Source organism: Schistocerca americana, unplaced genomic scaffold (genome assembly GCF_021461395.2).
Source record: "Schistocerca americana isolate TAMUIC-IGC-003095 unplaced genomic scaffold, iqSchAmer2.1 HiC_scaffold_13, whole genome shotgun sequence".
Lineage (NCBI taxonomy): Eukaryota > Metazoa > Arthropoda > Insecta > Orthoptera > Acrididae > Schistocerca > Schistocerca americana.
Window position 1 is genome coordinate 14,839,038 of NW_025725371.1, and position 26,356 is coordinate 14,865,393.

The following is a 26,356-nucleotide window of genomic DNA, read 5'->3' on the forward strand; positions in this document are numbered from 1 at the left end:
AGAGTCTTTGCTTTGATCCTTTCCTGTGAGACCAGTTATAGTTTCCGATACACCACTGCAGGTTCAATGTATTCCTTGGACCTTCACATTAACGATGAAACACAGAAATCAAGTCGGAATTAAAAACAAAAGGCACAATGCCGCCTTAAGTGCAAAAGGAGTGAGACTTCTTAGAGTATGTGCTTTTATCCTTTCCTATGAGACCAGTATTAGTTTCCGAAACACCACTGCAGGTTCAATGTATTCCTTTTACATACACATTGACGATGAAACACTGAAATTAGAACGGAATTAAATACAAAAGGCACAATGCCACCTTAACTGCAAAAGGAGTGAGGCTTCTTAGAGTATGTGATTTGATTCTTTCCTATGAGACCAGTATTAGTTTCCGATACACCACTGCAGGTTCAATGTATTCCTAGGACCTTCACATTGACGACAAAACACAGAAATTGCATCGGAATTAAATACAAAAGGGACAATGTCGCCTTAAGTACAAGAATAGAGACTCTTCTTACAGTCGTTGCTTTGATCCATTCCTGTGAGAGCAGTATTAGTTTCCGATACACCACTGCAGGTTCAATGTATTCCTTGGACATTCACATTGACGACGAAACACTGAAAATACATCGGAATTAAATACAAAGGAAACAATGCCGCCTTAAATGCAAGAATAGTGAGACTTCTTAGAGTCTGTGCTTTTATCCATTCCTATGAGACCAGTATTAGTTTCCGATACACCACTGCAGGCTCAATGTATTCCTTTTACATACACATTGACGATGAAACACTGAAATTACATCGAAATTAAATACAAAAGGCACAATGCCACCTTAAGTGCAAAAGGAGAGAGACTTCTTAGAGTCTGTGCTTTTATCCTTTCCTATGAGACCAATATTAGTTTCCGATACACCACTGCAGCTTCAATGTATTCCTTTTACATAAACATTGACGATGAAACACTGAAATTACATCGGAATTAAATACAAAAGGCTCAATGCCGCCTTAAGTGCAAGAAGAGTGAGACTTCTTAGAGTCTGTGATTTGATCCAATCCTGTGAGACCAGTATTAGTTTCCGATACACCACTGCAGGTTCAATATATTCCTTGGACCTTCACATTAACTATGAAACACAGAAATCGCATCGGAATTAAATACAAAAGGCACAATGCCGCCTTAAGTACAAGAATAGAGACTCTGCTTACAGTCGGTGCTTTGATCCTTTCCTGTGAGACCATTATTAGTTTCCGATACACCAATGCAGGTTCTATGTATTCCTTGGACATTCACATTGACGTTGAAACACAGAAGTCGCATCGGAATTAAATACAAAAGTCTCAATGCCGCCTTAAGTACAAGAATAGAGACCCTGCTTACAGTCTGTGCTTTGATCCTTTCCTGTGAGAGCAGTATTACTTTCCGATACACCACTGCAGGTTCAATGTATTCCTTGGACCTTCACATTGACGACAAAACACAGATATGGCATCGGAATTAAATACTAAAGGCACAATGCCGCCTTAGGTACAAGCATAGAGACTATTCTTACAGTCGGTGCTTTGATCCTTTCTTGTGAGACCAGTATTAGTTTCCGATACACCACTGCAGGTTCAATGAATACCTTAAACATTCACATTGACGATGAAACACTGAAATTACATTGGAATTAAATACAAAAGGCACAATGCCGCCTTAAATGCCAGAAGAGTGAGACTTCTTAGAGTCTGTGCTTTGATCCTTTCCTATGAGACCAGTATTAGTTTCCGATACACCAGTGCAGGTTCAATGTATTCCTTTTACATACACATTGACGATGAAACACTGAAATTGCATAGAATTAAATACAAAAGGCACAATGCCGCCTTTAGTACAAGAATAGAGACCCTTCTTACAGTCGGTGCTTTGATCCTTTCCTGTGAGAACAGTATTAGTTTCCGATACACCACTGCAGGTTCTATGTATTCCTTGCACATTCACATTGACGATGAAACACAGAAATCGCATAGAATTAAATACAAAAGGCACAATGCCGCCTTAAGTACAAGAATAGGGACTCTTCTTACAGTCGGTGCTTTGATCCTTTCCTGTGAGACCAGTATTAGTTACCGATACACCACTGCAGGTTCAATGTATTCCTTTTACATACACATTGACGATGAAACACTGAAATTGCATCGGAATTAAATACAAAATGCAAAATGCCGTCTTAACGGCAAGAGGAGTGCGACTTCTTAGAGTCTGTGTTTCGATCCTTTCCTGAGAGACCAGTATTAGTTTCCGATTCCCCATGGCAGGTTCAATGTATTCCTTGGACCTTCACATTGACGATGAAACACAGAAATCGCATCGCAAATAAATACAAAAAGCGCAATGCCGCCTTAAGTACAAGACTAGAGACTCTCCTTACAGTCGGTGCTTTGATCCTTTCCTGTGAGACCAGTATTAGTTTCCGATACGCCACTGCAGGTTCAATGTATTCCTTGGACATTCACATTGACGATGAAACACAGAAATCAAGTCGGAATTAAATACAAAAGGCAAAATGCCGTCTTAACTGCAAGAGGAGTGCGACTTCTTAGAGTCTGTGCTTTGATCCATTCCTGAGAGACCAGTATTAGTTTCCGATACACCACTGCAGGTTCAATGTATTCCTTGGACCTTCACATTGACGATAAAACACAGAAATCGCATCGCAATTAAATACAATAAACACAATGCCGCCTTAAGTACAAGAATAGAGACTCTTCTTACAGTCGGTGCTTTGATCCTTTCTTGTGAGACCAGTATTTGTTTCCAATACACCACTGCAGGTTCAATGAATTCCTTAAACATTCATATTGACGATGAAACACTGAAATTACATTGGAAGTAAATACAAAAGGCACAATGCCGCCTTAAATGCAAGAAGAGTGAGACTTCTTAGGGTCTGTGCTTTGATCCTTTCCTATGAGACCAGTATTGGTTTCCGATACACCACTGCAGGTTCAATGTATTCCTCTTACATACACATTGACGATGAATTCTGAAATTACATCGGAATTAAATACAAAAGGCACAATGCCGCCTTAAGTGCAAGAAGAGTGAGAATTCTTAGAGTCTGTGCTTTGATCCCTTCCTAGGAGACCAGTATTATTTACCGATACACCACTGCAGGTTCAATGTATTCATTTCACATACACATTGACGATGAAACACTGAAATTACATCGGAATTAAATACAGTATGCACAATGCCACCTTAGGTGCAAAAGGAGTGAGACTTCTTAGAGTATGTGCTTTGATCCTTTGCTATGAGACCAGTATTAGTTTCCGATACACCACTGCAGGTTTAATGTATTCCTTTTACATACACATTGACGATGAAACACTGAAATTACATCCGAATTAAATACAAAAGGCACAATGCCGCCTTAAGTGCAATAAGAGTGAGACTTCTTAGAGTCTTTGCTTTGATCCTTTATTATGAGGCCAGTTATAGTTTCCGATACACGACTGCAGGTTCAATGTATTCCTTGGACCTTCACATTAACGATGAAACACAGAAATCAAGTCGGAATTAAATACAAAAGGCACAATGCCGCCTTAAGTACAAGAATAGAGACTCTTCTTACAGTCTGTCTTTTGATCCTTTCCTGTGAGACCAGTATTAGTTTGCGATACACCACTGCAGGTTCAATCTATTCCTTTTACATACACATTGACGATGAAACACTGAAATTACATCGGAATTAAATACAAAAGGCACAATGCCACCTTAACTGCCAAAGGAGTGAGACTTCTTAGAGTCTTTGCTTTGATCCTTTGCTATGAGACCAGTTATAGTTTCCGATACACGACTGCAGGTTCAATGTATTCCTTGGACCTTCACTTTAACGATGAAACACAGTAATCAAGTCGGTATTAAATACAAAAGGCACAATGCCGCATTAAGTACAAGAATAGAGACTCTTCTTACAGTCTGTGTTTTGATCCTTTCCTGTGAGACCAGTATTAGTTTGCGATACACTACTGCACGTTCAATCTATTCCTTTTACATACACATTGACGATCAAACACTGAAATTACATCGGAATTAAATACAAAAGGCACAATGCCACCTTAACTGCAAAAGGAGTGAGACTTCTTAGATTATGTGCTTTTGTTCCTTTCCTATGAGACAAGTATTAGTTTGCGATACACCACTGCAGGTTCAATGTATTCCTTTTACAAACACATCGACGATGAAACACTGAAATTACATCGGAATTAAATACAAAAGGCACAATGCCACCTTAAGTGCAAAAGGAGTGAGACTTCTTAGACTATGTACTTTGATCCTTTCCTATGAGACCAGTATTAGTTTCCGATACACCACTGGACGATCAGTGTATTCCTTTTACTTACACATTGACGATGAAACACTGAAATTACATCAGTATTAAATACAAAAGGCACAATGCCGCCTTAAGTGCAAGAAGAGTGAGACTTCTTAGAGTCTTTGCTTTGATCCTTTCCTATGAGACCAGTTACAGTTTCCGATACACCACTGCAGGTTCAATGCATTCCTTGGACCTTCACATTAACGACGAAACACAGAAATCAAGTTGGAATTAAATACAAAAGGCACAATGGCGCCTTAAGTACAAGAATAGAGACTCTTCTTACAGTCGGTGTTTTGATCCTTTCCTGTGAGACCAGTATTAGCTTCCGATACACCACTGCAGGTTCAATATATTCCTCGGACCTTCACATTAGCGATGAAACACAGAAATCGCGTCGGAATTAAATACAAAAGGCACAATGCCGCCTTAAATACAAGAATAGAGACTCCACTTACAGTTGGTGCTTTGATCCTTTCCTGTGAGACCAGTATTAGTTTCCGATACACCACTGCAGGTTCTATGTATTCCTTGGACATTCACATTGACGTTGAAACACAGAAGTTGCATCGGAATGAAATACAAAAGGCACAATGCCGCCTTAAGTACAAGAATAGAGACTCTGCTTACAGTCGGTGCTTTGATCCTTTCCTGTGAGACCAGTATTAGTTTCCGATACGCCACTGAAGGTTCAATGTATTCCTTGGACATTCACTTTGACGATGAAACACTGAAATTACATCGGAATTAAATACAACAGGCACAATGCCGCCTTAAATGCAAGAATAGTGAGACTTCTTAGAGTTTGTGCTTTAATTCTTTCCAATGAGACCAGTATTAGTTTCCGATACACCACTGCAGGTTCTATGTATTCCTTGGACATTCAAATTGGCGACAAAACACAGAAATCGCATCGGATTTAATACAAAAGGCACAATGCCGCCTTAAGTACAAGAATAGAGACTCTTCTTACAGTCAGTGCTTTGATCTTTCCTGTGAGACCAGTATTAGTATTCGATACACCACTGCAGGTTCAATGTATTCCTTGGACATTCACATTGACGAGGAAACACTGAAATTACATCGGAATTAAATACAAAAGGCACAATGCCGTCTTAAGTGCAAGAAGAGTGAAACTTCTTAGAGTCTGTGCTTTGATCCTTTCCTGTGAGAGCAGTATTACTTTCCGGTACACCACTGCAGGTTCAATGTATTCCTTGGACCTTCACATTGACGACAAAACACAGATATCGCATCGGAATTAAATACAAAAGGCACAATGCCGCCTTAGGTACAAGCATAGAGACTATTCTTACGATCGGTGTTTTGATCCTTTCTTGTGAGACCAGTATTTGTTTCCAATACACCACTGCAGGTTCAATGAATTCCTTAAACATTCACATTGACGATGAAACTCTGAAATTACATTGGAATTAAATACAAAAGGCACAATGCCGCCTTAAATGCAAGAAGAGTGAGACTTCTTAGAGTCTGTGCTTTGATCCTTTCCTATGAGACCAGTATTAGTTTCCGATACACCAATGCAGGTTCTATGTATTCCTTGGACATTCACATTGACGACAAAACACAGAAATCGCATCGGAATTAAATACAAAAGGAACAATGCCGCCTTAAGTACAAGAATAGAGACTCTTCTTACAGTCGGTGCATTGATCTTTCCTGTGAGACCAGTATTAGTTTTCGATACACCACTGCAGGTTCAATGTATTCCTTGGACATTCACATTGACGATGAAACACAGAAATCAAGTCGGAATTAAATACAAAAGGCAAAATGCCGTCTTAACTGCAAGTGGAGTGCGACTTCTTAGAGTCTGTGCTTTGATCCTTTCCTGAGAGACCAGTATTAGTTTCCGATACACCACTGCAGGTTCAATGTATTCCTTGGAGCTTCACATTGACGATCAAACACAGAAATCGCATCGCAATTAAATACAAAAGGCACAATGCGCCTTAAGTACAAGAATAGAGACTCTTCTTACAGTCGGTGCTTTGATCCTTTCTTGTGAGACCAGTATTTGTTTCCAATACACCACTGCAGGTTCAATGAATTCCTCAAACATTCACATTGACGATGAACCACTGAAATTACATTGGAAGTAAATACAAAGGGCACAATGCCGCCTTAAATGCAAGAAGAGTGAGACTTCTTAGAGTCTGTGCTTTGATCCTTTCCTATGAGACCAGTATTGGTTTCCGATACACCACTGCAGGTTCAATGTATTCCTTTTACATACACATTGATGATGAATTCTGAAATTACATCGGAATTAAATACAAAAGGCACAATGCCGCCTTCTGTGCAAGAAGAGTGAGAATTCTTAGAGTCTGTGCTTTGATCCTTTCCTGTGAGACCAGTATTATTTACCGATACACCACTGCAGGTTCAATGTATTCATTTCACATACACATTGAGAATGAAACACTGAAATTACATCGGAATTAAATACAAAAGGCACAACTCCACATTAAGTGCAAAAGGAGTGAGACTTCTTAGAGTATGTGCTTTGATCCTTTCCTATGAACCCAGTATTAGTTTCCGATACACCACTGCAGGTTTAATGTATTCCTTCTACATACACATTGACGATGAAACACTGAAATTACATCCGAATTAAATACAAAAGGCACAATGCCGCCTTAAGTGCAAGAAGAGTGAGACTTCTTAAAGTCTTTGCTTTGATCCTTTATTATGAGACCAGTTATAGTTTCCGATACACGACTGCAGGTTCAATTTATTCCTTGGACCTTCACATTAACGATGAAACACAGAAATCAAGTCGGAATTAAATACAAAAGGCACAATGCCGCCTTAAGTACAAGAATAGAGACTCTTCTTACAGTCTGTGTTTTGATCCTTTCCTGTGAAACCAGTATTAGTTACCGATACACCACTGCACGTTCAATGTATTCCTTTTACATACACATTGACGATGAAACACTGAAATTGCATCGGAATTTAATACAAAAGGCAAAATGCCGTCTTAACTGCAAGGGGAGTGCGACTTCTTAGAGTCTGTGCTTCGATCCTTTCCTGAGAGACCAGTATTAGTTTCCGATACCCCACTGCCGGTTCATTGTATTCCTAGGACCTTCACATTGACGATGAAACACAGAAATCGCATCGCAAATAAATAAAAAAAGCCCAATGCCGCCTTAAGTACAAGAATAGAGACTCTCCTTACAGTCGGTGCTTTGATCCTTTCCTGTGAGACCAGTATTAGTTTCCGATACGCCACTGCAGGTTCAATGTATTCCTTGGACATTCACATTGACGATGAAACACAGAAATCAAGTCGGAATTAAATACAAAAGGCAAAATGCCGTCTTAACTGCAAGAGGAGTGCGACTTCTTAGAGTCTGTGCTTTGATCCTTTCCTGAGAGACCAGTATTAGTTTCCGATACACCACTGCAGGTTCAATGTATTCATTGGACCTTCACATTGACGATGAAACACAGAAATCGCATCGCAATTAAATACAAAAAGCACAATGCCGCCTTAAGTACAAGAATAGAGACTCTTCTTACAGTCGGTGCTTTGATCCTTTCTTGTGAGACCAGTATTTGTTTCCAATACACCACTGCAGGTTCAATGAATTCTTTAAACATTCACATTGACGATGAAACACTGAAATTACATTGGAAGTAAATACAAAAGGCACAATGCCGCCTTAAATCCAAGAAGAGTGAGACTTCTTAGATTCTGTGCTTTGATCCTTTCCTATGAGACCAGTATTAGTTTCCGATACACCACTGCAGGTTTAATGTATTCCTTTTACATACACATTGACGATGAAACACTGAAATTACATCCGAACTAAATACCAAAGGCACAATGCCGCCTTAAGTGCAAGAAGAGTGAGACTTCTTAGAGTCTTTGCTTTGATCCTTTATTATGAGACCAGTTATAGTTTCCGATACACGACTGCAGGTTCAATGTATTCCTTGGACCTTCACATTAACGATGAAACACAGAAATCAAGTCGGAATTAAATACAAAAGGCACAATGCCGCCTTAAGTACAAGAATAGAGACTCTTCTTACAGTCTGTGTTTTTATCCTTTCCTGTGAGACCAGTATTAGTTTGCGATACACCACTGCAATTTCAATCTATTCCTTTTACATACACATTGACGATGAAACACTGAAATTACATCGGAATTAAATACAAAAGGCACAATGCCACCTTAACTGCAAGAGGAGTGAGACTTCTTAGAGTCTTTGCTTTGATCCTTTGCTATGAGACCAGTTATAGTTTCCGATACACGACTGCAGGTTCAATGTATTCTTTGGACCTTCACATTAACGATGAAACACAGTAATCAAGTCGGAATTAAATACAAAAGGCACAATGCCGCATTAAGTACAAGAATAGAGACTCGTCTTACAGTCTGTGTTTTGATCCTTTCCTGTGTGACCAGTATTAGTTTGCGATACACCACTGCAGGTTCAATCTATTCCTTTTACATACACATTGACGATCAAACACTGAAATTACATCGGAATTAAATACAAAAGGCACAATGCCACCTTAACTGCAAAAGGAGTGAGACTACTTAGATTATGTGCTTTTGTTCCTTTCCTATGAGACCAGTATTAGTTTCCGATACACCACTGCAGGTTCAATGTATTCCTTTTACATACACATTGACGATGAAACACTGAAATTGCATCGGAATTTAATACAAAAGGCAAAATGCCGTCTTAACTGCAAGGGGAGTGCGACTTCTTAGAGTCTGTGCTTCGATCATTTCCTGAGAGACCAGTATTAGTTTCCGATACCCCACTGCCGGTTCATTGTATTCCTAGGACCTTCACATTGACGATGAAACACAGAAATCGCATCGCAAATAAATACAAAAAGCCCAATGCCGCCTTAAGTACAAGAATAGAGACTCTCCTTACAGTCGGTGCTTTGATCCTTTCCTGTGAGACCAGTATTAGTTTCCGATACGCCACTGCAGGTTCAATGTATTCCTTGGACATTCACATTGACGATGAAACACAGAAATCAAGTCGGAATTAAATACAAAAGGCAAAATGCCGTCTTAACTGCAAGAGGAGTGCGACTTCTTAGAGTCTGTGCTTTGATCCTTTCCTGAGAGACCAGTATTAGTTTCCGATACACCACTGCAGGTTCAATGTATTCATTGGACCTTCACATTGACGATGAAACACAGAAATCGCATCGCAATTAAATACAAAAAGCACAATGCCGCCTTAAGTACAAGAATAGAGACTCTTCTTACAGTCGGTGCTTTGATCCTTTCTTGTGAGACCAGTATTTGTTTCCAATACACCACTGCAGGTTCAATGAATTCTTTAAACATTCACATTGACGATGAAACACTGAAATTACATTGGAAGTAAATACAAAAGGCACAATGCCGCCTTAAATCCAAGAAGAGTGAGACTTCTTAGATTCTGTGCTTTGATCCTTTCCTATGAGACCAGTATTAGTTTCCGATACACCACTGCAGGTTTAATGTATTCCTTTTACATACACATTGACGATGAAACACTGAAATTACATCCGAACTAAATACCAAAGGCACAATGCCGCCTTAAGTGCAAGAAGAGTGAGACTTCTTAGAGTCTTTGCTTTGATCCTTTATAATGAGACCAGTTATAGTTTCCGATACACGACTGCAGGTTCAATGTATTCCTTGGACCTTCACATTAACGATGAAACACAGAAATCAAGTCGGAATTAAATACAAAAGGCACAATGCCGCCTTAAGTACAAGAATAGAGACTCTTCTTACAGTCTGTGTATTTATCCTTTCCTGTGAGACCAGTATTAGTTTGCGATACACCACTGCAATTTCAATCTATTCCTTTTACATACAAATTGACGATGAAACACTGAAATTACATCGGAATTAAATACAAAAGGCACAATGCCACCTTAACTGCAAAAGGAGTGAGACTTCTTAGAGTCTTTGCTTTGATCCTTTGCTATGAGACCAGTTATAGTTTCCGATACACGACTGCAGGTTCAATGTATTCTTTGGACCTTCACATTAACGATGAAACACAGTAATCAAGTCGGAATTAAATACAAAAGGCACAATGCCGCATTAAGTACAAGAATAGAGACTCGTCTTACAGTCTGTGTTTCGATCCTTTCCTGTGTGACCAGTATTAGTTTGCGATACACCACTGCAGGTTCAATCTATTCCTTTTACATACACATTGACGATCAAACACTGAAATTACATCGGAATTAAATACAAAAGGCACAATGCCACCTTAACTGCAAAAGGAGTGAGACTACTTAGATTATGTGCTTTTGTTCCTTTCCTATGAGACCAGTATTAGTTTCCGATACACCACTGCAGGTTCAATGTATTCCTTTTACATACACATTGACGATGAAACACTGAAATTGCATCGGAATTTAATACAAAAGGCAAAATGCCGTCTTAACTGCAAGGGGAGTGCGACTTCTTAGAGTCTGTGCTTCGATCATTTCCTGAGAGACCAGTATTAGTTTCCGATACCCCACTGCCGGTTCATTGTATTCCTAGGACCTTCACATTGACGATGAAACACAGAAATCGCATCGCAAATAAATACAAAAAGCCCAATGCCGCCTTAAGTACAAGAATAGAGACTCTCCTTACAGTCGGTGCTTTGATCCTTTCCTGTGAGACCAGTATTAGTTTCCGATACGCCACTGCAGGTTCAATGTATTCCTTGGACATTCACATTGACGATGAAACACAGAAATCAAGTCGGAATTAAATACAAAAGGCAAAATGCCGTCTTAACTGCAAGAGGAGTGCGACTTCTTAGAGTCTGTGCTTTGATCCTTTCCTGAGAGACCAGTATTAGTTTCCGATACACCACTGCAGGTTCAATGTATTCATTGGACCTTCACATTGACGATGAAACACAGAAATCGCATCGCAATTAAATACAAAAAGCACAATGCCGCCTTAAGTACAAGAATAGAGACTCTTCTTACAGTCGGTGCTTTGATCCTTTCTTGTGAGACCAGTATTTGTTTCCAATACACCACTGCAGGTTCAATGAATTCTTTAAACATTCACATTGACGATGAAACACTGAAATTACATTGGAAGTAAATACAAAAGGCACAATGCCGCCTTAAATCCAAGAAGAGTGAGACTTCTTAGATTCTGTGCTTTGATCCTTTCCTATGAGACCAGTATTAGTTTCCGATACACCACTGCAGGTTTAATGTATTCCTTTTACATACACATTGACGATGAAACACTGAAATTACATCCGAACTAAATACCAAAGGCACAATGCCGCCTTAAGTGCAAGAAGAGTGAGACTTCTTAGAGTCTTTGCTTTGATCCTTTATAATGAGACCAGTTATAGTTTCCGATACACGACTGCAGGTTCAATGTATTCCTTGGACCTTCACATTAACGATGAAACACAGAAATCAAGTCGGAATTAAATACAAAAGGCACAATGCCGCCTTAAGTACAAGAATAGAGACTCTTCTTACAGTCTGTGTATTTATCCTTTCCTGTGAGACCAGTATTAGTTTGCGATACACCACTGCAATTTCAATCTATTCCTTTTACATACACATTGACGATGAAACACTGAAATTACATCGGAATTAAATACAAAAGGCACAATGCCACCTTAACTGCAAAAGGAGTGAGACTTCTTAGAGTCTTTGCTTTGATCCTTTGCTATGAGACCAGTTATAGTTTCCGATACACGACTGCAGGTTCAATGTATTCTTTGGACCTTCACATTAACGATGAAACACAGTAATCAAGTCGGAATTAAATACAAAAGGCACAATGCCGCATTAAGTACAAGAATAGAGACTCGTCTTACAGTCTGTGTTTTGATCCTTTCCTGTGAGACCAGTATTAGTTTGCGATACACCACTGCAGGTTCAATCTATTCCTTTTACATACACATTGACGATCAAACACTGAAATTACATCGGAATTAAATACAAATGGCACAATGCCACCTTAACTGCAAAAGGAGTGAGACTACTTAGATTATGTGCTTTTGTTCCTTTCCTACGAGACCAGTATTAGTTTCCGATACACCACTGCAGGTTCAATGTATTCCTTTAACATACAAATTGACGATGAAACACTGAAATTACATCGGAATTAAATACAAAAGGCACAATGCCACCTTAAGTGCAACAGGAGTGAGACTTCTTAGAGTATGTGCTTTGATCCTTTCCTATGAGACCAGTATTAGTTTCCGATACACAACTGCAGGTTCAATGTATTCCTTTTACATACACATTGACGATGAAACACTGAAATTACATCGGAATTAAATACAAATGGCACTATGCCGCCATAAGTGCAAGAAGAGTGAGACTTGTTAGAGTCTTTGCTTTGATCCTTTCCTATGAGACCAGTTATAGTTTCCGATACACCACTGCAGGTTCAATGAATTCCTTGGGCCTTCACATTAACGATGAAACACAGAAATCAAGTCGGAATTAAAGACAAAGGGCACAATGCCGCCTTAAGTACAAGAATAGAGACTCTTCTTACAGTATGTGTTTTGATCCTTTCCTGTGAGACCAGTATTAGTTTGAAAAACACCACTGCAGGTTAAATCTATTCCTTTTACATACACATTGACGATGAAACACCGAAATTACATCGGAATTAAATAGAAAAGGCACAATGCCTCCTTAACTGCAAAAGGAGTGAGGCTTCTTAGAGTATGTGCTTTGATCCTTTCCTATGAGACCAGTATTAGTTTCCGATACACCATTGCAGATTCAATGCATTCCTTTTACATACACATTGACGATGAAACACTGAAATTACATCAGTATTAAATACAAAAGGCACAATGCCGCCTTAAGTGCAAGAAGAGTGAGACTTCTTAGAGTCTTTGCTATGATCCTTTCCTATGAGACCAGTTATGGTTTCAGATACACCACTGCAGGTTCAATGTATTCCTTGGACCTTCACATTAACGAAGAAACACAGAAATCAAGTTGGAATAAAATATAAAAGGCACAATGCCGCCTTAAGTACAAGAATAGAGACTCTTCTTACAGTCGGTGTTTTGATCCTTTCCTGTGAGACCAGTATTACTTTGCGATACACCACTGCAGGTTCAATCTATTCCTCTTATATACACATTGACGATGAAACACTGAAATTACATCGGAATTAAATACAAAAGGCACAATGCCACCTTAAGTGCAAAAGGAGTGAGACTTCTTGGAGTCTGCGATTTGATCCTTTCCTGTGAGACCAGTATTAGTTTCCGATACACCACTGCAGGTTCAATATATTCCTTGGACCTTCACATTAACGATGAAACACAGAAATCGCATCGGATTTAAATACAAAAGGCACAATGCCGCCTTAAGTACAAGAATAGAGACTCTTCTTACAGTCAGTGCTTTGATCTTTCCTGTGAGACCAGTATTAGTATTCGATAGACCACTGCAGGTTCAATGTATTCCTTGGACATTCACATTGACGATGAATCACTGAAATTACATCGGAATTAAATATAAAAGGCACAATGCCACGTTAAGTACAAAAGGAGTGAGACTTCTTAGAGTATGTGGTTTGATCCTTTCCTAAGAGACCAGTATTAGTTTCCGATACACCAATGCAGGTTCAATCTATTCCTTTTACACACACATTGACGATGAAACACTGAAATTACATCGGAATTAAATACAAAAGGCACAATGCCACCATAACTGCAAAAGGAGTGATACTTCTTAGAGTCTTTGCTTTGATCCTTTGCTATGAGACCAGTTATAGTTTCCGATACACGACTACAGGTTCAATGTATTTCTTGGACCTTCACATTAACGATGAAACACAGTAATCAAGTCGGAATTAAATACAAAAGGCACAATGCCGCATTAAGTACAAGAATAGAGACTCTTCTTACAGTCTGTGTTTTGATCCTTTCCTGTGAGACCAGTATTAGTTTGCGATACACCACTGCAGGTTCAATCTATTCCTTTTACATACACATTGACGATCAAGCACTGAAATTACATCGGAATTAAATACAAAAGGCACAATGCCACCTTAACTGCAAAAGGAGTGAGACTTCTTAGATTATGTGCTTTTGTTCCTTTCTTATGAGACCAGTATTAGTTTCCGATACACCACTGCAGGTTCAATGTATTCCTTTAACATACACATTGACCATGAATTACTGAAATTACATCGGAATTAAATACAAAAGGCACAATGCCACCTTAAGTGCAACAGGAGTGAGACTTCTTAGAGTATGTGCTTTGATCCTTTCCTATGAGACCAGTCTTAGTTTCCGATACACAACTGCAGGTTCAATGTATTCCTTTTACATACACATTGACGATGAAACACTGAAATTACATCGGAATTAAATACAAAAGGCACTATGCCGCCATAAGTGCAAGAAGAGTGAGACTTCTTAGAGTCTGTGATTTGATCCTTTCCTGTGAGACCAAAATTAGTTTCCGATACACCACTGCAGGTTCAATATATTACTTGGACCTTCACATTAACGATGAAACACAGAAATCGCGTCGGAATTAAATACAAAAGGCACAATGCCGCCTTAAATACAAGAATAGAGACTCTACTTACAGTTGGTGCTTTGATCATTTCCTGTGAGACCAGTATTAGTTTCCGATACACCACTGCAGGTTCTATGTATTCCTTGGACATTTACATTGACGTTGAAACACAGAAGTCGCATCGGAATTAAATACAAAAGGCACAATGCCGCCTTAAGTACAAGAATAGAGACTCTGCTTACAGTCGGTGCTTTGATCCTTTCCTGTGAGACCAGAATTAGTTTCCGATACGCCACTGAAGGTTCAATGTATTCCTTGGACATTCACTTTGACGATGAGACACTGAAATTACATCGGAATTAAATACAACTGGCACAATGCCTCCTTAAGTGCAAGAAGAGTGAAACTTCTTAGAGTCTGCGCTTTGATCCTTTCCTGTGAGAGCAGTATTACTTTTCGGTACACCACTGCAGGTTCAATGTATACCTTTGACCTTCACGTTGACGACAAAACACAGAAATCGCATCGGAATTAAATACAAAAGGCACAATGCCGCCTTAGGTACAAGCATAGAGACTATTCTTACAGTCGGTGCTTTGATCCTTTCTTGTGAGACCAGTATTAGTTTCCGATACACCGCTGCAGGTTCAATGAATTCCTTAAACATTCACATTGACGATGAAACACTGAAATTACATTGGAATTAAATACAAAAGGCACAATGCCGCCTTAAATGCAAGAAGAGTGAGACTTCTTAGAGTCTGTGCTTTGATCCTTTCCTATCAGACCAGTATTAGTTTCCGATACACCAATGCAGGTTCTATGTATCCCTTGGACATTCACATTGACGACAAAGCACAGAAATCGCATCGGAATTAAATGCAAAAGGAACAATGCCGCCTTAAGTACAAGAATAGAGACTCTTTTTACAGTCGGTGCTTTGATCTTTCCTGTGAGACCAGTATTAGTTTTCGATACACCACTGCAGGTTCAATGAATTCCTTAAACATTCACATTGACGATGAAACACTGAAATTACATTGGAATTAAATACAAAAGGCACAATGCCGCCTTAAATCCAAGAAGAGTGAGACTTCTTAGAGTCTGTGTTTTTCATCCTTTCCTATGAGACCAGTATTAGTTTCCGATACACCACTGCAGGTTCAATGTATTCCTTTTACATACACATTGACGATGAAACACTGAAATTACATCGGAATTAAATACAAAAGGCACAATGCCGCCTTAAGAGCAAGAAGAGTGAGACTTCTTGGAGACTGTGCTTTGATCCTTTCCTGTGAGAGCAGTATAATTTTACGATACACCACTGCAGGTTCAATGTATTTCTTGGACCTTACCATTGACGACAAAACACAGATATCGCATCGGAATTAAATAAAAAACCCCCAATGCCGCCTTAAGTACAAGAATAGAGACTCTTCTTACAGTCGGTGCTTTGATCCTTTCTTGTGAGACCAGTATTTGTTTCCAAAACACCACTGCAGGTTCAATGAATTCCTGAAACATTCACATTGACGATGAAACACTGAAATTACATTGGAATTAAATACAAAAGGCACAATGCCGCCTTAAATCCAAGAAGAGTGAGACTTCTTAGAGTCTGTGTTTTTCATCCTTTCCTATGAGACCAGTATTAGTTTCCGATACACCACTGCAGGTTCAATGTATTCCTTTTACATACACATTGACGATGAAACACTGAAATTACATCGGAATTAAATACAAAAGGCACAATGCCGCCTTAAGAGCAAGAAGAGTGAGACTTCTTAGGGTCTGTGATTTGATCCTTTCTGTGAGACCAGTATTAGTTTCCGATACAGCACTGCAGGTTCAAAGTATTCCTTGGACCTTCACATTAACGATGATACACAGAAATCGCCTCGGAATTAAATACAAAAGGCACAACGCCGCCATTAGTACAAGAATAGAGACCCTTCTTACAGTCGGTGCTTTGATCCTTTCCTGTGAGAACAGTATTAGTTTCCGATACACCACTGCAGGTTCTATGTATTCCTTGCACATTCACATTGACGATGAAACACAGAAATCGCATAGAATTAAATACAAAAGGCACAATGCCGCCTTAAGTACAAGAATAGGGACTCTTCTTACAGTCGGTGCTTTGATCCTTTCCTGTGAGACCAGTATTAGTTACCGATACACCACTGCAGGTTCAATGTATTCCTTTTACATACACATTGACGATGAAACACTGAAATTGCATCGGAATTAAATACAAAAGGCAAAATGCCGTCTTAACTGCAAGAGGAGTGCGACATCTTAGAGTCTGTGATTCGATCCTTTCCTGAGAGACCAGTATTAGTTTCCGATACACCACTGCACGTTCAATGTATTCCTTGTACCTTCACATTGACGATGAAACACAGAAATCGCATCGCAATTAAAACAAAAAGCGCAATGCCGCCTTAAGTACAAGAATATAGACTCTTCTTACAGTCGGTGCTTTGATCCTTTCCTGAGAGACCAGTATTAGTTTCCGATACGCCACTGCAGGTTCAATGTATTCCTTGGACATTCACATTGACGATGTAACACAGAAATCAAGTCGGAATTAAATACAAAAGGCAAAATGCCGTCTTAACTGCAAGAGGAGTGCGACTTCTTAGAGTCTGTGCTTTGATCCTTTCCTGAGAGACCAGTATTAGTTTCCGATACACCACTGCAGGTTCAATGTATTCCTTGGAACTTCACATTGACGATGAAACACAGAAATCGCATCGCAATTAAATACAAAAAGCGCAATGCCGCCTTAAGTACAAGAATAGAGACTTTTCTTACAGTCGGTGCTTTGATCCTTTCTTGTGAGACCAGTATTTGTTTCCAATACACGACTGCAGGTTCAATGAATTCCTTAAACATTCACATTGACGATGAAACACTGAAATTACATTGGAATTAAATACAAAAGGCACAATGCCGCCTTAAATGCAAGTAGAGTGAGACTTCTTAGAGTCTGTGTTTTGATTCTTTCCAATGAGACCAGTATTAGTTTCCGATACACCACTGCAGGTTCTATGTATTCCTTGGACATTCACATTGACGACAAAACACAGAAATCGCATCGGATTTAAATACAAAAGGCACAATGCCGCCTTAAGTACAAGAATGGAGACTCTTCTTACAGTCAGTGCTTTGATCTTTCCTGTGAGACCAGTATTAGCATTCGATACACCACTGCAGGTTCAATGTATTCCTTGGACATTCACATTGACGAGGAAACCCTGAAATTACATCGGAATTAAATACAAAAGGCACAATGCAGTCTTAAGTGCAAGAAGAGTGAAACTTCTTAGAGTCTGTGCTTTGATCCTTTCCTGTGAGAGTAGTATTACTTTCCGGTACACCACTGCAGGTTCAATGTATTCCTTGGACCTTCAGATTGACGACAAAACACAGATATCGCATCGGAATTAAATACAAAAGGCACAATGCCGCCTTAGGTACAAGCATAGAGACTATTCTTACAGTCGGTGCTTTGATCCTTTCTTGTGAGACCAGTATTAGTTTCCGATACACCACTGCAGGTTCAATGAATTCCTTAAACATTCACATTGACGATGAAACACTGAAATTACATTGGAATTAAATACAAAAGGCACAATGCCGCCTTAAATGCAAGAAGAGTGAGACTTCTTAGAGTCTGTGCTTTGATCCTTTCCTATCAGACCAGTATTAGTTTCCGATACACCAATGCAGGTTCTGTGTATTCCTTGGACATTCACATTGACGACAAAACACAGAAATCGCATTGGAATTAAATACAAAAGGAACAATGCCGCCTTAAGTACAAGAATAGAGACTCTTATTACAGTCGGAGCTTTGATCTTTCCTGTGAGGCCAGTATTAGTTTTCGATACACCACTGCAGGTTCAATGTATTCCTTGGACAGTCACATTGACGATGAAACACTGAAATTACATGGGAATTAAATACAAAAGGCACAATGCCGTCTTAAGTGCAAGAAGAGTAAGACTTCTTAGAGTCTGTGCTTTGATCCTTTCCTGTGAGAGCAGTATAATTTTCCTATACACCACTGCAGGTTCAATGTATTCCTTGGACCTTCACATTGACGACAAAACACAGATATCGTATCGGAATTAAATAAAGAACGCCCAATGCCGCCTTATGTGCAAGAATAGAGACTCTTCTTACAGTCGGTGCTTTGATCCTTTCTTGTGAGACCAGTATTTGTTTCCAATACACCACTGCAGGTTCAATGTATTCCTTTTACATACACATTGACGATGAATGACTGAAATTACATCGGAATTAAATATAAAAGGCACAATGCCACGTTAAGTACAAAAGGAGTGAGACTTCTTAGAGTCTGTGTTTTTCATCCTTTCCTATGAGACCAGTATTAGTTTCCGATACACCACTGCAGGTTCAATGTATTCCTTTTACATACACATTGACGATGAAACACTGAAATTACATCGGAATCAAATACAAAAGGCACAATGCCGCCTTAAGAGCAAGAAGAGTGAGACTTCTTAGGGTCTGTGATTTGATCCTTTCTGTGAGACCAGTATTAGTTTCCGATACAGCACTGCAGGTTCAATGTATTCCTTGGACCTTCACATTAACGATGATACACAGAAATCGCCTCGGAATCAAATACAAAAGGCACAACGCCGCCTTTAGTACAAGAATAGAGACCCTTCTTACAGTCGGTGCTTTGATCCTTTCCTGTGAGAACAGTATTAGTTTCCGATACACCACCGCAGGTTCTATGTATTCCTTGCACATTCACATTGACGATGAAACACAGAAATCGCATAGAATTAAATACAAAAGGCACAATGCCGCCTTAAGTACAAGAATAGGGACTCTTCTTACAGTCGGTGCTTTGATCCTTTCCTGTGAGACCAGTATTAGTTACCGATACACCACTGCAGGTTCAATGTATTCCTTTTACATACACATTGACGTTGAAACACTGAAATTGCATCGGAATTAAATACAAAAGGCAAAATGCCGTCTTAACTGCAAGAGGAGTGCGACTTCTTAGAGTCTGTGCTTTGATCCTTTCCTGAGAGACCAGTATTACGTTCCGATATACCACTGCAGGTTCAATGTATTCCTTGGATCTTCACATTGACGATGGAACACAGAAATCGCATCGCAATTAAATACAAAAAGCGCAATGCCGCCTAAAGTACAAGAATAGAGACTCTTCTTACAGTCGGTGCTTTGATCCTTTCTTGTGAGACCAGTATTTGTTTCCAATACACCACTGCAGGTTCAATGAATTCCTTAAACATTCACATTGACGATGAAACACCGAAATTACATTGGAATTATATACAAAAGGCACAATGCCGCCTTAAATGCAAGAAGAGTGAGACTTCTTAGAGTCTGTGCTTTGATCGTTTCCTATGAGACCAGTATTAGTTTCCGATACACCACTGCAGGTTCAATGTATTCCTTTTACATACACATTGACGATGAATTCTGAAATTACATCGGAATTAAATACAAAAGAAACAATGCCGCCTTAAGTGCAGGAATAGTGAGAATTCTTAGAGTCTGTGCTTTGATCCTTTCCTGTGAGACCAGTATTAGTTTGCGATACACCACTGCAGGTTTAATGTATTCCTTTTACATACACATTGACGATGAAACACTGAAATTACATCGGAATTAAATACAAAAGGCACAATGCCGCCTTAAGTGCAAGAAGAGTAAGACTTCTTAGAGTCTTTGCTTTGATCCTTTATTATGAGACCAGTTATAGTTTCCGATACACGACTGCAGGTTCAATGTATTCCTTGGTCCTTCACATTAACGATGAAACTCAGAAATCAAGTCGGAATTAAATACAAAAGGCACAATGCCGCCTTAAGTACAAGAATAGCGACTCTTCTTACAGTCTGTGTTTTGATCCTTTCCTGTGACACCAGTATTAGTTTGAAATACACCACTGCAGGTTCAATCTATTCCTTTTACATACACATTGACGATGAAACACCGAAATCACATCGGAATTAAATAGAAAAGCCACAATGCCACCTTAACTGCAAAAGGAGTGAGGCTTCTTAGAGTATGTGATTTGATACTTTCCTATGAGACCAGTATTAGTTTCCGATACACCACTGCAGGTTCAATGTATTCCTTTTACATACACTTTGACGATGAAACACTGAAATTACATCGGAATTAAATACAAAAGGCACAATGCCACCTTAACTGCAAAAGGAGTGAGACTTCTTAGAATATGTGCTTTGATCCTTTCCTATGAGACCAGTATTAGTTTCCGATACACCACTGCAGGTTCAATGTATTCCTTTTACATACACATTGACGATGAAACACTGAAATTACATCGGAATTAAATACAAAAGGCACAATGCCACCTTAACTGCAAAAGGAGTGAATCTTCTTAGAGTATGTGCTTTGATCCTTTCCTATGAGACCAGTATTAGTTTCCGATACACCACTGCAGGTTCAATGTATTCCTTTTACATACACATTGACGATGAAACACTGAAATTACAACGGAATTAAATACAAAAGGCACAATGCCACCTTAACTGCAAAAGGAGTGAGGCTTCTTAGAGTATGTGATTTGATCCTTTCCTATGAGACGAGTATTAGTTTCCGATACACCACTGCAGGTTCAATGTATTCCTTTTACATACACATTGACGATGAAACACTGAAATTACATCGGAATTAAATACAAACGGCACAATGCCACCTTAACTCCAAAAGGAGTGAATCTTCTTAGAGTATGTGCTTTGATCCTTTCCTATGAGACCAGTATTAGTTTCCGATACACCACTGCAGGTTCAATCTATTCCTTTTACACACACATTGAAGATGAAACACTGAAATTACAACGGAATTAAATACAAAAGGCACGATGCCACCTTAACTGCAAAAGGAGTGAGACTTCTTAGAGTATGTGCTTTGATCCTTTCCTATGAGACCAGTATTTGTTTCCGATACACCACTGCAGGTTCAATGTATTCCTTTTACAAACACATTGTCGATGAAACACTTAAATTACATCGGAATTAAATACAAAAGGCACAATGCCACCTTAAGTGCAAAAGGAGTGAGACTTCTTAGAGTATGTGCGTTGATCCTTTCCTATGAGACCAGTATTGGTTTCCGATACACCACTGCAGTTCTATGTATTCCTTTTACATACACATTGTTGATGAAACACTGAAATTAGAACGGAATTAAATACAAAAGGCATAATGCCACATTAACTGCAAAAGGAGTGAGGCTTCTTAGAGTGTGTGATTTGATCCTTTCCTATGAGACCAGTATTAGTTTCCGATACACCACTGCAGGTTCAATGTATTCCTTTTACATACACATTGACGATGAAACACTGAAATTACATCGGAATTAAATACAAACGGCACAATGCCACCTTAACTGCAAAAGGAGTGAAACTTCTTAGAGTATGTGCTTTGATCCTTTCCTATGAGTCCAGTATTGGTTTCCGATACACCACTGCAGGTTCAATGTATTCCTTTTACATACACATTGACGATGAAACACTGAAATTAGAACGGAATTAAATACAAAGGAACAATGCCACCTTAACTGCAAAAGGAGTGGGGCTTCTTAGAGTAAGTGATTTGATCCTTCCCTATGAGACCAGTATTAGTTTCCAATACACCACTGCAGGTTCAATGTATTCCTTTTACATACACATTAACGATGAAACACTGAAATTACATCGAAATTAAATACAAAAGGCACAATGCCACCATATGTGCAAAAGGAGTGAGACTTCTTAGAGTATGTGCTTTCATCCTTTCCTATGAGACCAGTATTAGTTTCCGATACACCACTGCAGGTTCAATGTATTCCTTTTACATACACATTGACGATGAAACACTGAAATTACATCGGAATTAAATACAAAAGGCACAATGCCTCCTTAAGTGCAAAAGGAGTGAGACTTCTTAGAGTATGTGCTTTGATCCTTTCCTATGAGACCAGTATTAGTTTCCGATACACCACTGCAGGTTCAATGTATTCCTATTACATACACATTGACGATGAAACACTGAAATTACATCACAATTAAATACAAAAGGCACAATGCCGCCTTAAGTGCAAGAAGAGTGAGACTTCTTAGAGTCTTTGCTTTGATCCTTTCCTATGAGACCAGTTATAGTTTCCGATACACTACTACAGGTTCAATGTATTCCTTGGACTTCCACATTAACGATGAAACACAGAAATCAAGTCGGAATTAAATACAAAAGGCACAATGCCGCCTTAAGTACAAGAATAGAGACTCTTGTTACAGTAGGTCTTTTCATCCTTTCCTGTGAGACCAGTATTACTTTGCGATACACCACTGCAGGTTTAATGTATTCCTTTTACATACACATTGACGATGAAACACTGAAATTACAACGGAATTAAATACAAAAGGCACAATGCCACCTTAAGTGCAAAAGGAGTGAGACTTCTTAGAGTATGTGCTTTGATCCTTTCCTATGAGACCAGTATTAGTTTCCGATACACCACTGCAGGTTCAATGTATTCCTTTTACATACACATTGACGTTGAAATACTGAAATTACATCGGAATTAAATACAAAAGGCACAATGCCACCTTAACTGCAAAATGAGTGAGATTTCTTAGAGTATGTGCTTTGATGCTTTCCTATGAGACCAGTATTAGTTTCCGATACACCACTGCAGGTTCAATGTATTCCTTTTACATACACATTGACGATGAAACACTAAAATTACATCGGATTTAAATATAAAAGGCACAATGCCACCTTAACTGCAAAAGGAGTGAGACTTCTTAGAGTATGTGCTTTGATCCTTTCCTATGAGACCAGTATTAGTTTCCGATACACCACTATAGGTCCAATGTATTCCTTTTACATACACATTGACGATGAAACACTGAAATTACATCGGAATTAAATACAAAAGGCACAATGCCACCTTAGCTGCAAAAGGAGTGAGACTTCTTAGAGTATGTGCTTTGATCCTTTCCTATGAGACCAGTATTAGTTTCCGATACACCACTGCAGGTTCAATGTATTCCTTTTACATACACATTGACGATGAAACACTGATATTACATCGGAATTAAATACAAAAGGCGCAATGCCACCTTAACTGCAAAAGGAGTGAGACTTCTTAGAATATGTGCTTTGATCCTTTCCTATGAGACCAGTATTAGTTCCCGATACACCACTGCAGGTTCAATGTATTCCTTTTACAAACACATTGACGATGAAACACTGAAATTACATCGGAATTAAACACAAAAGGCACAATGCCGCCTTATGTGCAAGAAGGGTGAGACTTCTTAGAGTCTTTGCTGAGATCCTTACCTATGAGACCAGTTATAGTTTCCGATACACCACTACAGGTTCAAAGTGTTCCTTGGACCTTCACATTAACGATGAAACAAAGAAATCAAGTCGGAAATAAACACAAAAGGCACAATGCCGCCTTAAGTACAAGAATAGAGACTCTTCTTACAGTCGGTGCTTTGATCCTTTCCTGGGAGACCAGTATTAGTTTGCGATACACCACTGCAGGTTTAATGTATTCCTTTTACATACACATTGACGATGAAACACTGAAATTACAACGGAATTAAATACAAAAGGCACAATGCCACCTTAAGTGCAAAAGGAGTGAGACTTCTTAGAGTATGTGCTTTGATCCTTTCCCATGAGACCAGTATTAGTTTCCGATACACCACTGCAGGTTCAATGTATTCCTTTTACATACACATTGACGATGAAACACTGATATTACATCGGAATTAAATACAAAAGGCACAATGCCACCTTAACTGCAAAGGAGTGAGACTTGTTAGAGTATGTGCTTTGATCCTTTCCCATGAGACCAGTATTAGTTTCCGATACACCACTGCAGGTTCAATGTATTCCTTTTACATACACATTGACGATGAAACACTGAAATTACATCGGAATTAAATACAAAAGTCACAATGCCACCTTAACTGCAAAAGGAGTGAGACTTCTTAGAGTATGTGCTTTGATCCTTTCCTATGAGACCAGTATTAGTTTCCGATACACCACTGCAGGTTCAGTGTTTTCCTTTTACATACACATTGACGATGAATCACTGAAATTACATCGGAATTAAATACAAAAGGCACAATGCCACCTTAACTGCCAAAGGAGTGAGACTTCTTAGAGTATGTGCTTTGATCCTTTCCTATGAGACCAGTATTAGTTTCTGATACACCACTTTAGGTTCAATGTATTCCTTTTACATACACATTGACGATGAAACACTGAAATTACATCGGAATTAAATACAAAAGGCACAATGCCACCTTAACTGCAAAAGGAGTGAGACTTCTTAGAGTATGTGCTTCGATCCTTTCCTATGAGACCAGTATTAGTTTCCGATACACCACTGCAGGTTCAATGTATTCCTTTTACATACACATTGACGATGAAACACTGCAATTACATCGGAATTAAATACAAAAGTCACAATGCCACCTTAAGTGCAAAAGGTGTGCGACTTCTTAGAGTATGTCCTTTGATCCTTTCCTATGAGACCAGTATTGGTTTCCGATACACCACTGCAGGTTCAATGTATTCCTTTTACATACACATTGACGATGAAACCCTGAAATTAGAACGGAATTAAATACAAAAGGCACAATGCCACCTTAACTGCAAAAGGAGTGAGGCTTCTTAGAGTATGTATTTTTGATCCTTTCCTATGAGACCAGTATTAGTTTCCGATACACCACTGCAGGTTCAATGTATTCCTTTTACATACACATTGACGATGAAACACTGAAATTAAATCGGAATTAAATACAAAAGGCACTATGCCGCCTTAAGTGCAAGAAGAGTGAGACTTTTTAGAGTCTTTGCTTTGATCCTTTCCTATGAGACCAGTTATAGTTTCCGATACACCACTGCAGGTTCAATGTATTCCTTGGACCTTCTCATTAACGATGAAACACAGAAATCAAGCCGGAATTAAATACAAAAGGCACAATGCCGACTTAAGTACAAGAATAGAGACTCTTCTTACAGTCGGTGTTTTGATCCTTTCCTGTGAGACCAGTATTAGTTTCCGATACAACACTTCAGGTTCAATGTATTCCTTTTACATAGACATTGACGATAAAACACTGAAATTACATCGGAATTAAATACAAAAGGCACAATGCCACCTTAACTGCCAAAGGAGTGAGACTTCTTAGAGTATGTGCTTTGATCCTTTCCTATGAGACCAGTATTAGTTTCTGATACACCACTTTAGGTTCAATGTATTCCTTTTACATACACATTGACGATGAAACACTGAAATTACATCGGAATTAAATACAAAAGGCACAATGCCACCTTAACTGCAAAAGGAGTGAGACTTCTTAGAGTATGTGCTTCGATCCTTTCCTATGAGACCAGTATTAGTTTCCGATACA